Genomic DNA, 9442 nt, shown 5'->3' with positions numbered 1-9442 from the left:
CACCTGCCCTGGACTGTCCCCACCCCAACTCTGCTCCCTGAACCATGGGAGCCATGGACACAGTAGCTGGTCAGTCGCCCACAGCTATGCACTCTCCGATGCTAGACTCAGTCAATAGACATTAACTGAGTTCCCACTTTGAGCCAGAACCAGGAGAAATGCAAAGACAAACACTAATAAGCTCTCATATCTGGCAAGAGCTTTACTGTTTCCAAAGTACTCTCTCCTATACTGTCACATTTGCCATCTCCCTAATAACCAAGATAAGTAGTGATTCATCTTATGCCTGCTGTCTCCTCAGGAGTTCGTGGCAAAGAAGGGAGCAGAGCCTGGTCATCCCATCCCAAATCCAAAGTTCTTTCTGTCATGCCTCGCCCCCACTCCCAGGCAGGGGGAGGCCCAAGAAGCCAGGGCCCTCTGCAACTGGAAAGGCCAGTGTTGGTTATGGGGCCAACATACTCACAGGAATGAATGTAGGTTCCGTCACAAACAGGCAGAACCCAGCAAGCAGGGTATGAGGGCGTCCCCATTCCAGAAAGCAGCTACCTCTCCCTCCAGGACTCAGACCCAAATGACTGGTCATTGCACCCTCCCCTTAACTTCTGGGCCCATCCCAAACTGGCCTAGACCTGGCAAAGGAGCTTTTGTGGAGAAGGGCATAGGGCTTCTCTCTGAGAGCAATGCTAATGGAGAGAAGTCCTGCCATGGTTCAGAGACCACTGCCCTTGCTTCCTGTCCCATCCCCCAATCTCTGGTTTACAGAAGATGATTTACCTCTCCCTCTCCTTCTCCCCTCCCCCTCTCTCCCCACCCCCCATTAATGCCAGCTCCACGATGGCAGGGATTTTTGTCTGTTTTGCTCACTGCTCTAGACCCTGACACATAGTGCTTATAGTAGGTGCTCAATAAACAATTGCTGGCTTGAAATAAATGAATGAATGGATGTTATATAAGGAGTCCTGTGAGGGGAGAAGGCGGATTTCATAGCCTAGGCTATGCCCACCTCCCTCTTCTGGACAGAACAGGTGAGGGCATACCTCCTGTAGAGTTCAGACTTACTGCCCATCCCAGAGCACCTGGCACACACCCCCTGCAAGACCCCTCTTTCACCCAAGGGCCTTCCAAACCTGAGGCAGGGAGGAACCAGGGGGCTTCCCATGTGTTCCCATGGAGCATAGCCAGCAGCACATCCTGGTCCTAACTCATAGACTTGGAGGGTGTCTGACAGGCAGAGAACTTGGCATTCACTTCACAGGTGGAGAGGCTGAGGCCTGAAGAGAAGAATGAAGGAGTCAAACCAAGGTCACTCAGTGGGTTGGGGGTCGAGCTAGGCTTGGAGCTCAGGGCTCCTGACTCTCCTGCTAGGGCTCTGGGAGAGATCAGGGAAATGAAGGGAAAGGCAAAAAGGATGCCCCTCAGGTCTTCCCATCCCAGGTGCCCACACTGGGTCCACGATCTCTGGTGCACCTTCTGCTTTTTAATTATCATATTTACCACCCTCTGTCTCTGGCCCATATTCTTCTTTTCTCTTCCTGAGGAGCTGGCATAGGGGCCAAAGTGGCTGTGAATAGGGATTTCCATCTCTGCCTGGGTCCGAGCCTTGACACCATTCCTGTCTCACCCCTGCCCCAGCCACATGTCCCCACCTCTCCATTCCTCTCTTCAGATGGAAATTCTGCCTGTGCTCACACTTGCTCCCTTTATATCTCTCCCCTCTGTTTTATGGGGAGGCTGTAGCAAGAAGAATTAGAGGCGGGGGAGTGGGCCATGGCTCAGGGACTGTCCTTTATTGGTTCTCCCTTCCCTGGGAAATGAGGGGCTGCAGCTGGCCGGTGATATGGGTGGGGTGAGCTGGCCCCTGGCTGCTGGACAGGCTGCACATCTTGGGGTAGGGGACCCAGAAGGGAAACTGAGATGAATTACCTGTGTGTGCTGGCAGAATCAATTGGGCATGTGGGCGCGCTGCCTCTCCTGCAGGAATTAGGGACCTAGGACCAGAAGAGCCAGCAGTTGCAGAACCTTGGAGAGAAAGCCCCGCCTCTCTGCCCAAGAAGAAAGAGCTATTTTCTAACTCAGGGGAAAATCTCACCAAGTGGAGCCTGCCCTTCTCTAAGGCACAAACTTCCAGCGACACCAGCAGACCCACATAAAACCCACCCCGCCTGAAGCTACATCCAGCTGGGCCCTTACACCACTGTCCCTCTGTCCAGATGGCATGGGTGTTGCATGATGCCTCCCAGCCCCCTGCCCGCTACACACACACACATGCACATACTTCACACACATAATTTTCTCTTTCTCTCAACATCTCCCACCCCACCCCAAGACCATCACTGGCAGCTCTGCCACTTAGCTGTGCAGCCTCCGTTTTCCTCACCTGGAAAATGGACCTAATCATTCCTGCCTCAACAGGATGTTTTGAGGTTTCAAAATAATTGACAGGTAACACCCGGCCCTCAGCTCTGGTCCAGGTCTGGTCTGATTGGAAGTGTGGTGGAACGGGAAAAATTGGGGCTTTGGAGTCAAACCCAATGGGGTCCAAATTTGGGTTCTGGAACTTACTAGCTGAGTGACTTTAGATAGATCACTTAATATCTCTCTGAGCCTGTTTCCTCATCTGTAAAATGGAAATCATAATCCTGACCTTGCAAAGTGGCTGAGAGAAACTACAATGAACATGTTTGGAAGAGCAAATCCTTTTGCAAGGTGGGAAGTGTGTTGCCAGGAGGCAGGACCGTGTCCTGACAATTCCCTCCTCCCTATCCTCCTGCCCTAAGCCCTTGGAGGCTCTCAACAGGAATGTGCCCCCTTGGCTCCTGAGGTGCCAGGAGAACTAGGAGGCGGCTGGAGGTCAGAGAGCCAGGTGGGCTGGCTGCCGGGGACAGTGGAGATAGCACCTTCTTCCCACACCTCTCCCCTCCTTCAATCTCTGCAGCCGTTCGTTCGGGTCCCTTGCTCTCCAGGAGGCAGCCTCCTCTCTGACATCATCTGCAGTTGATTCCCCTGAAGGCCATCCCCAATTTTCATTTCCTCTCACTAATCCTCACACAGTCCCTTTGCACAGCCCGGAACAGCCTCTGTCCCGGAGCTGGCTCCGCTCACCAGATATTTGTTGCAGCTCACAAACCCAGCCTTCTCAGCTGGGAGGGCCTTGCAGAGTTCATCTCCAGTCCCTTTCCTCCAGGGCCCTGTGATGGGGTAGGAGGGGGAGGGGAGCTGGGGCCCCTCCCATCCATTAAGCACCTTTGTGCTAATTAGAAAAGGGCACCCCCCTGTATGCAGAGGCAGCCTGCCTCAGTGTGCACAAACTTGGTAAGCAGAATGCAGGCTGGATATCAGTCACACACTCTTGCGCACTTCACAACCTATATGACGATACATGGTGACCCTGGGAGAAACTGAGTCTCCTGGCTTGGGACTTCTAATGCATTCTCAGAAAACCTGGATTGGGCTCCTATAGAGACCTTGCAGCTGGAAAAAAAAAGAAAGGTTATTATTAACCCCTGGAATAGCTCAAGAGATGGAAAAGCAGCAAATGAAGGTGGTCTGCTCTGCAGCAGGCTGCGTCTGGAGCAAACGTGCAGGCGGCAAGGGTATACATCTCTGGGATTCCAATGATTAGCAAATGGGTGTAGGGCTGATGGCAGGTTGGAGCAATGAGGTCAGAAATAAAGTTCCCAGTGAAAACCCAAAGGGAAAGACTTGGGTTCTGTTTAGAGAACAGGGGCCCAGGGCTGAGGTTTGGGTTACATCAGTGCATTTAGAGCTGTGGGTCTGATTCAGGAATAGAGAGGCCAGCCCTTCAGGTCCAATGAGTGAGTAGAGGATTTCGTCTTAGGTCAGATCACTATCAGGTGTGGGGCCAGTGTGCAATAGAGGGTCAGGTCTGAGTGACAGGAGTACCCTTTTCCCCAACCTGGGCCGTCCCTGGTTCCTCTACTTCTTTCTAGCCCCAGGTCCCCTAGGTGGTAAATAATCACTAGAATCTTGTAACACATTTGTTTAGCACTTTCACATTCCAGCTTCCTTATGCCTTGAAGGGAGCAAATCTCTAGCCCCTCCATCTTTACCCTGCCAGAGCCCTATTCATCTTTCAAGACCCATTTCGAGTGTCACTTCCTCTATGAAGCCTTCCCTGACCCCCATCCTGACCCCTCTCTGCTCCCACATCTTCCTGGATTCCAACTGTCACCCCACAGATCACACTGTACTCTATCTCTCTGTTTCCCTGTCACCCCCACCAGGCTAAGGGTCCTGGAGAGCAGGGTCTCAGTCCAATTCACCTGAGTCCTCAGGGCCTGGCCCTGAACCTGGCACTGAGAAGAGCTTAAGAAATGCGTTTGAGGGATGAGTGAAGCAAAATGTACACATGTTCACACACAGGTCACTGGTCCCTGGGTCTCAGAAGGGCAGTGAATTTGATTGCTGGGTCAGGGAGGAAAGATGCATGACTACTGTCATTGCAGAGCTTCAGGCTGGGCCTGGGATCAGGAGGAAGGCATGGTAACAGGGGGTAGGGTGGGGGGTGGGGGCTGGCACGCACAGGGTAATTCCTGTTCATACTAGGCCCATCCTCCTACCTGTTCCTTTCTCGCTCTGGCCTCAAGTTCTGGAGAAGATCCAGGAAGCCGAGGGAGAGGATATCTAAGTGACATCTGACCCATGACTCTGGTGGGCACCGTGCCACGGTCCTGTCTTGCTTGGCATGCCAGAACCGTCCCAGCTGCCCCTTCCTCTCCGGTCATCCCACAGGGCTCTGTCTCTCCCCACTACTTGAGTTCTTAGAGGGGCCTGAGGGGGGGGGGGGCGCATCCTGTTCCATGTCTCCCATCCCCACTCCCTTCCCACTGATCTGGCCTGGGGACAGCCCGGCCAAGGAAGGCTAACTGAAGCTGGGGCACCTGGCCTCTTGGATTCTTGACTCTGCTTTGCTATCAACCTATTGGGTGACCGTGGTCGAGAGTCTGACCCTAGCTGACCCTCAGAATGTCCCCCAACTGGGGGCTAAAGCCTCACCTACCCACTCACGGAAGGGACAGAAGATCCTGGGAAGCACTGGACTTGAGGCTGAAAGCATGACCCTCACCACCTTGGGCATCTGGAAGGCTTATTGAGGAAAGAATCAGGACTGGGCACGGCCCTCACTGGCAGGATGGAGGCAAGCGGCGCCCGGCGCCCGCCCATCCGCCCGCCACCCGCCTGCCCGCCCGAGCCTGCGCCCGCCTGGCCACAGGCTGAGGAAGCATAATCACGCTGGGCTATTTCAGACCCATTATCTCAGCTCAGCTCCTGCTTCCTGAGCAGGCCCCGAATTAGCCTGGCGCTTTGTTCTCAAGTGCATTTGTCAGATCGCTTGGCCTGTACCTCGGGAAGGAGGGAGAGAAGGGAGGGGAGGGCAGAGGCCGGGAGGGGGCAGAGAGGGAGCAGGAGGAGGAACTCGACGCTAATTAAGTCTCATTAAAAAAAGAAGACGACAGTGAGGAATAAGGGAGAAGAAAGAAAAACGAAGTGGAGGGAGGAGGGGTGAGGGAAGGGGTTGCTGAGGAAGCAGAACAGCCGCCGGGAGACACACACACACACACACACACACACACACACACACAGAAACGCGCAGGCATGCACACGCCCACAAAAAGACACGCAAACATACACAGCCCTCCTTCCTGGCAGGCTGTGCCCGCTCTTCTCTGCACTCAGCCCTGCCCTGCCCCAGACCAGCTGGGTCAGACATAGGCACGGAACCCAGGGCCTGCCTTCCCGTGCCCGGGGCTGCCTAGCTAAGGAAGAAGCCCAGGCTTTACCGTGACCACAGCCAGGATTCAAATCCTGGCTCAGCTCTTCAGTAGCTGTGTGGCCTTGGGCTAATTACCTCAGATCACTCACTTCCCCTCTCAGGACCTCGGTTTCCACATTTGTCAGGTGGGGAGAATCTCCAGGCCCACCTCACAAGGCTGGTGGGAAGGACTGCAGAGCTCTAGGTACAAAGAGCCCAGCAGACTGTCCGGTAGGAATCTGCTCAGGAATGTCTCAGCCCTGGAGCAAGCCTTCCGCCCCATGCCCTCCGCTGGATCAGACCTGGGCACATTTACGCCTGGGAGCTGTTCTCAGCCTATGCACGCATGGGCTGCGGGTGGTGCAGCCCTGGGGCTTGGGGCCTGCTGGGCTCTCTCCCCTCCCGGGTAACACACAAAGCTGCCCAGGGCAGGGAGGCCTCTACATCTCCACAAAGGTCCCAAGCATCCCTAATGAACTAACTCTAACTCACTGTCTCAGAATTCTTGGTCTCTTAGTAACTGGGTTTCCCAAGGCAGGAGCCCAGCTCAGTGCCAAGCTTGCTTTTCACACCACTTCAGCCAGGCCCCACCGGAGGGACAAAAAGAGCAAGGTTTGCAAAGTCTGCTCCGTCCCTCAGTTACTGAGCCTCAGCCTTCCTGTCTGCAAAAAATGAAGTAACCCCCAGGCAGGATTGGATTTGGTCTCACCCAGAGAGAGGGGTCCTTCTCCAGCCCCTGACTGGTCTTGCAAAGGTTGAAGTTCAATCTTGGCCTTCGTGTCTGGCATTTCCACTCCTGCTTGAGTTCAGAGCCACGGAGTAGGTGCCCTTTCCAAAGCTCTCTCAGCCTGAAGCATTCATATAAACAGCCTAGAGGGACAGGAATGTTTGTCTGGGAGTTAAACATTCCAGGATTCAAACCTCTATTTGGCAAATTCCTGGCCATGAGACCTCGAGTAAGTCCCCTTTTCTGCTCAGGAAACAAGGGTGAATGATGGTAGAGAACTCATAGGGTGCCTGGGAGGGTGACATGAGATCCCATGTCAAAGCCCTTAGCCCCGAGACTGGCACAGTGTTCATGCTCAATACGTTGGACTATTATGATTATCCTACCCACCTCCATTTCCCCACATCATCCTCATGCCGTCTGGCCTGGCCCAGACCCAGATCCCCTCAGAACAGCCCCAGGTACCCTATCCTGGCAGCGGGCAGAGGGAGCGAAGGCAGGCCCCGCTGAGAGACAGCTGGGCTGGGACCGCCAGGACCCATGTCAGCCCTGGGCTCCCCCTGTGCTCTCTGGCTGGCCTGGGTGGGCTGGGTTCACATGGGGCTCAAGCTGGCCTGGGCATGGAGGGCAGAGACAGGGGTCTCAGCACCGGAAGTAGGAGGTCTAGGAGCAGGAACAGTGTGGACAGGGGTTGGGGGAACTGACTTCCAGTCCCAGCTTTGCCATGGACTTCCTGGGTCCTTGGGAGAGTCCCTGCCCCTATATGGGTCCCGGCCATGATGTGCAGTCTTTCAGCGCTGCTAGGCTGCAAGGGCTCTGGTTCCCAGAGGGGTGGAGGACAGCACAGAGGTCCCCAGTCCTGCTCAATCAGGTCAGTTGGCATGCCTCATTCCTGCTACACCCCCCCACCCCCTACCCTCTTTCACTCCCCTCTCTGGCTGGGGTTTTTCCTGCCTCCTCTTCTGCGGAGCACCCTCTGAGCCTTTCCGCCCCACATTCCTCTGCAAGCCTTCCAGCAGTCCCAGACTGAGTTGGGGCTCGAATGGGATGCACTGCGAGCTGCGTTCCCATTGTCCGCAAATCGGGACCAGCTGTGAGCAGCCTGACAGCCCCAGGCTCATGGCCGCCCCCACTCCCACTGCTGTTACAGAAGAAGGGAGAAGAGTGAGCCCACTGCCTGCCCGCCTGCCCAGAGACTCCCCCCACCACACACACACACACACACACACACACGCACACGCACATGCACACGCACACGCGCACACACACACACACACACACAGCATGATCAGCTCCCTAGCCAGGAACAATCAAGCATTATGAATAAAGATGTGCAGCTGGACAGAGAATTCCTCCACACCCACCTGGCCCACCCGGCAGCTCACAGCCTTCCTCCCCCATCAGGCCCTCTCCACCTCAGGGGCGCCCCACCCTGGCACACAGGCATGCAGGAGAAGCATCCTGGCCCTCTTGAAAGAAGTTAGTTGACCTTGTGTTGTCATAACTTTGGGGTGGACTTGTGAACAAGGACAAGCTGTGACCTCAGCCACCACGGTTGGTGGGGCAGGGAAAGACAGACCCTAGGGAAGCTGGAGCCAAGATCCTGGACAGGAAGGTGGGTCCAATGAGGTGTTGGCCCTGACTTTGATCAGGGTCAGTGTTGGGGCAGACCCAGTGACAAGAGGCCAGGCGGTGGGTAACAGTCGATTGGCAGCAGAATGTTAGGATTGTGGATACTCAGTGCTTTGACAACGGCATTGCAGCCAGGGCTTGAGCATGTGGGAAATAGCATCCAGACCCAGGAGGGGAGCTGGCAAGGCTTTGGGTTGGGGGAGGCTTTAGGACAGAGCATTGGCCCCAGGGGGAAGAGACATGCTCTGTTGGACAATGAGTTTGGACCCATGGATGGCTGGGGGTGGCAAGGAAGTCACAGTGAGAACAAGCTTGGCCCAGGATTCCCTCCCAACTCCAGGTTCTACAGCCTTCATATAACAAGAGAAACTCCGGACACCTCTCCCACCCCCCCCCACCCCCCACCATCTTGCCCCTATGTTTACCTCTATTCCCGGCTCCTCCTCCACCCCATCCCCAAAATGTACAGTGTGGTAGGGCTGAGGTGGCCTGCTCAAGCCAGCATTAGTTTCAGATCTGGGGGCTAAGGTCAGTGTGTCTCAACTCTGGGCCATGGAATGAAATCCCCTAGAGAGCGTTGGAAGACCAATTGAGTTCAGATCTCAGGGGTTGGGGTAGAACCTCATCATCAATAATTATTGAAGCTCCCCAAGTCTAATATGCAGCCAAGGTTAAGAACCACTGTTAGTGGCAAGCCTCCAGCAGAGTGGTTAAAGGGCATAAACTCTGAAAGCAGTGAGGCCTGAGATGGAATCCAAGCTGTGCCACTTACCTGTGTGACATTGGGAAAGTTGCCTAATCTCTTCAAACTACAGTTTCTTTATCTATAAAATCCTACCTCTGGGATTGGTGTGAGGATTAAATGAGAAAATGCAGGCAAAGATTTAGCATGGTATACAGTAAGTGCTCAACAAATGCTGGCTTGTAGTAGTAGTAGTAGCTGGAGGAGCTGATGCAGGCAGAGGCTGACACACAAGTTGAAAGCCATCCCTCTTCAGCCAGATGCTTGTAAAACTTAGGTTACAGGTTGGCAATGTCAGTGGCTTCCCAGAAAGGTCAGATAAATTCAATGATGGGGGATAGGTGAAGTATCAGGGCTGGGAGGGTCATTAGAAACCATTAGGTCCCATCCACTCATGGTATAAATACAGAAACTGTGGTACAGGAAGGGAAAGAAACTAGAACCTGGTCTCCTGACTCACAGGCCCACACTGGTGCTTGGTTCTACACACATTTATTGAGTGCCTACTATGTGCCAGGTACTGGGTTGGCATGGTTGGGGCACAAAAGTGAATATAGCAGATTCCCTG

Source organism: Choloepus didactylus, chromosome X (genome assembly GCF_015220235.1).
Source record: "Choloepus didactylus isolate mChoDid1 chromosome X, mChoDid1.pri, whole genome shotgun sequence".
Taxonomy (NCBI): Eukaryota; Metazoa; Chordata; class Mammalia; order Pilosa; family Megalonychidae; genus Choloepus; species Choloepus didactylus.
This window is presented reverse-complemented; position numbering follows the sequence as displayed.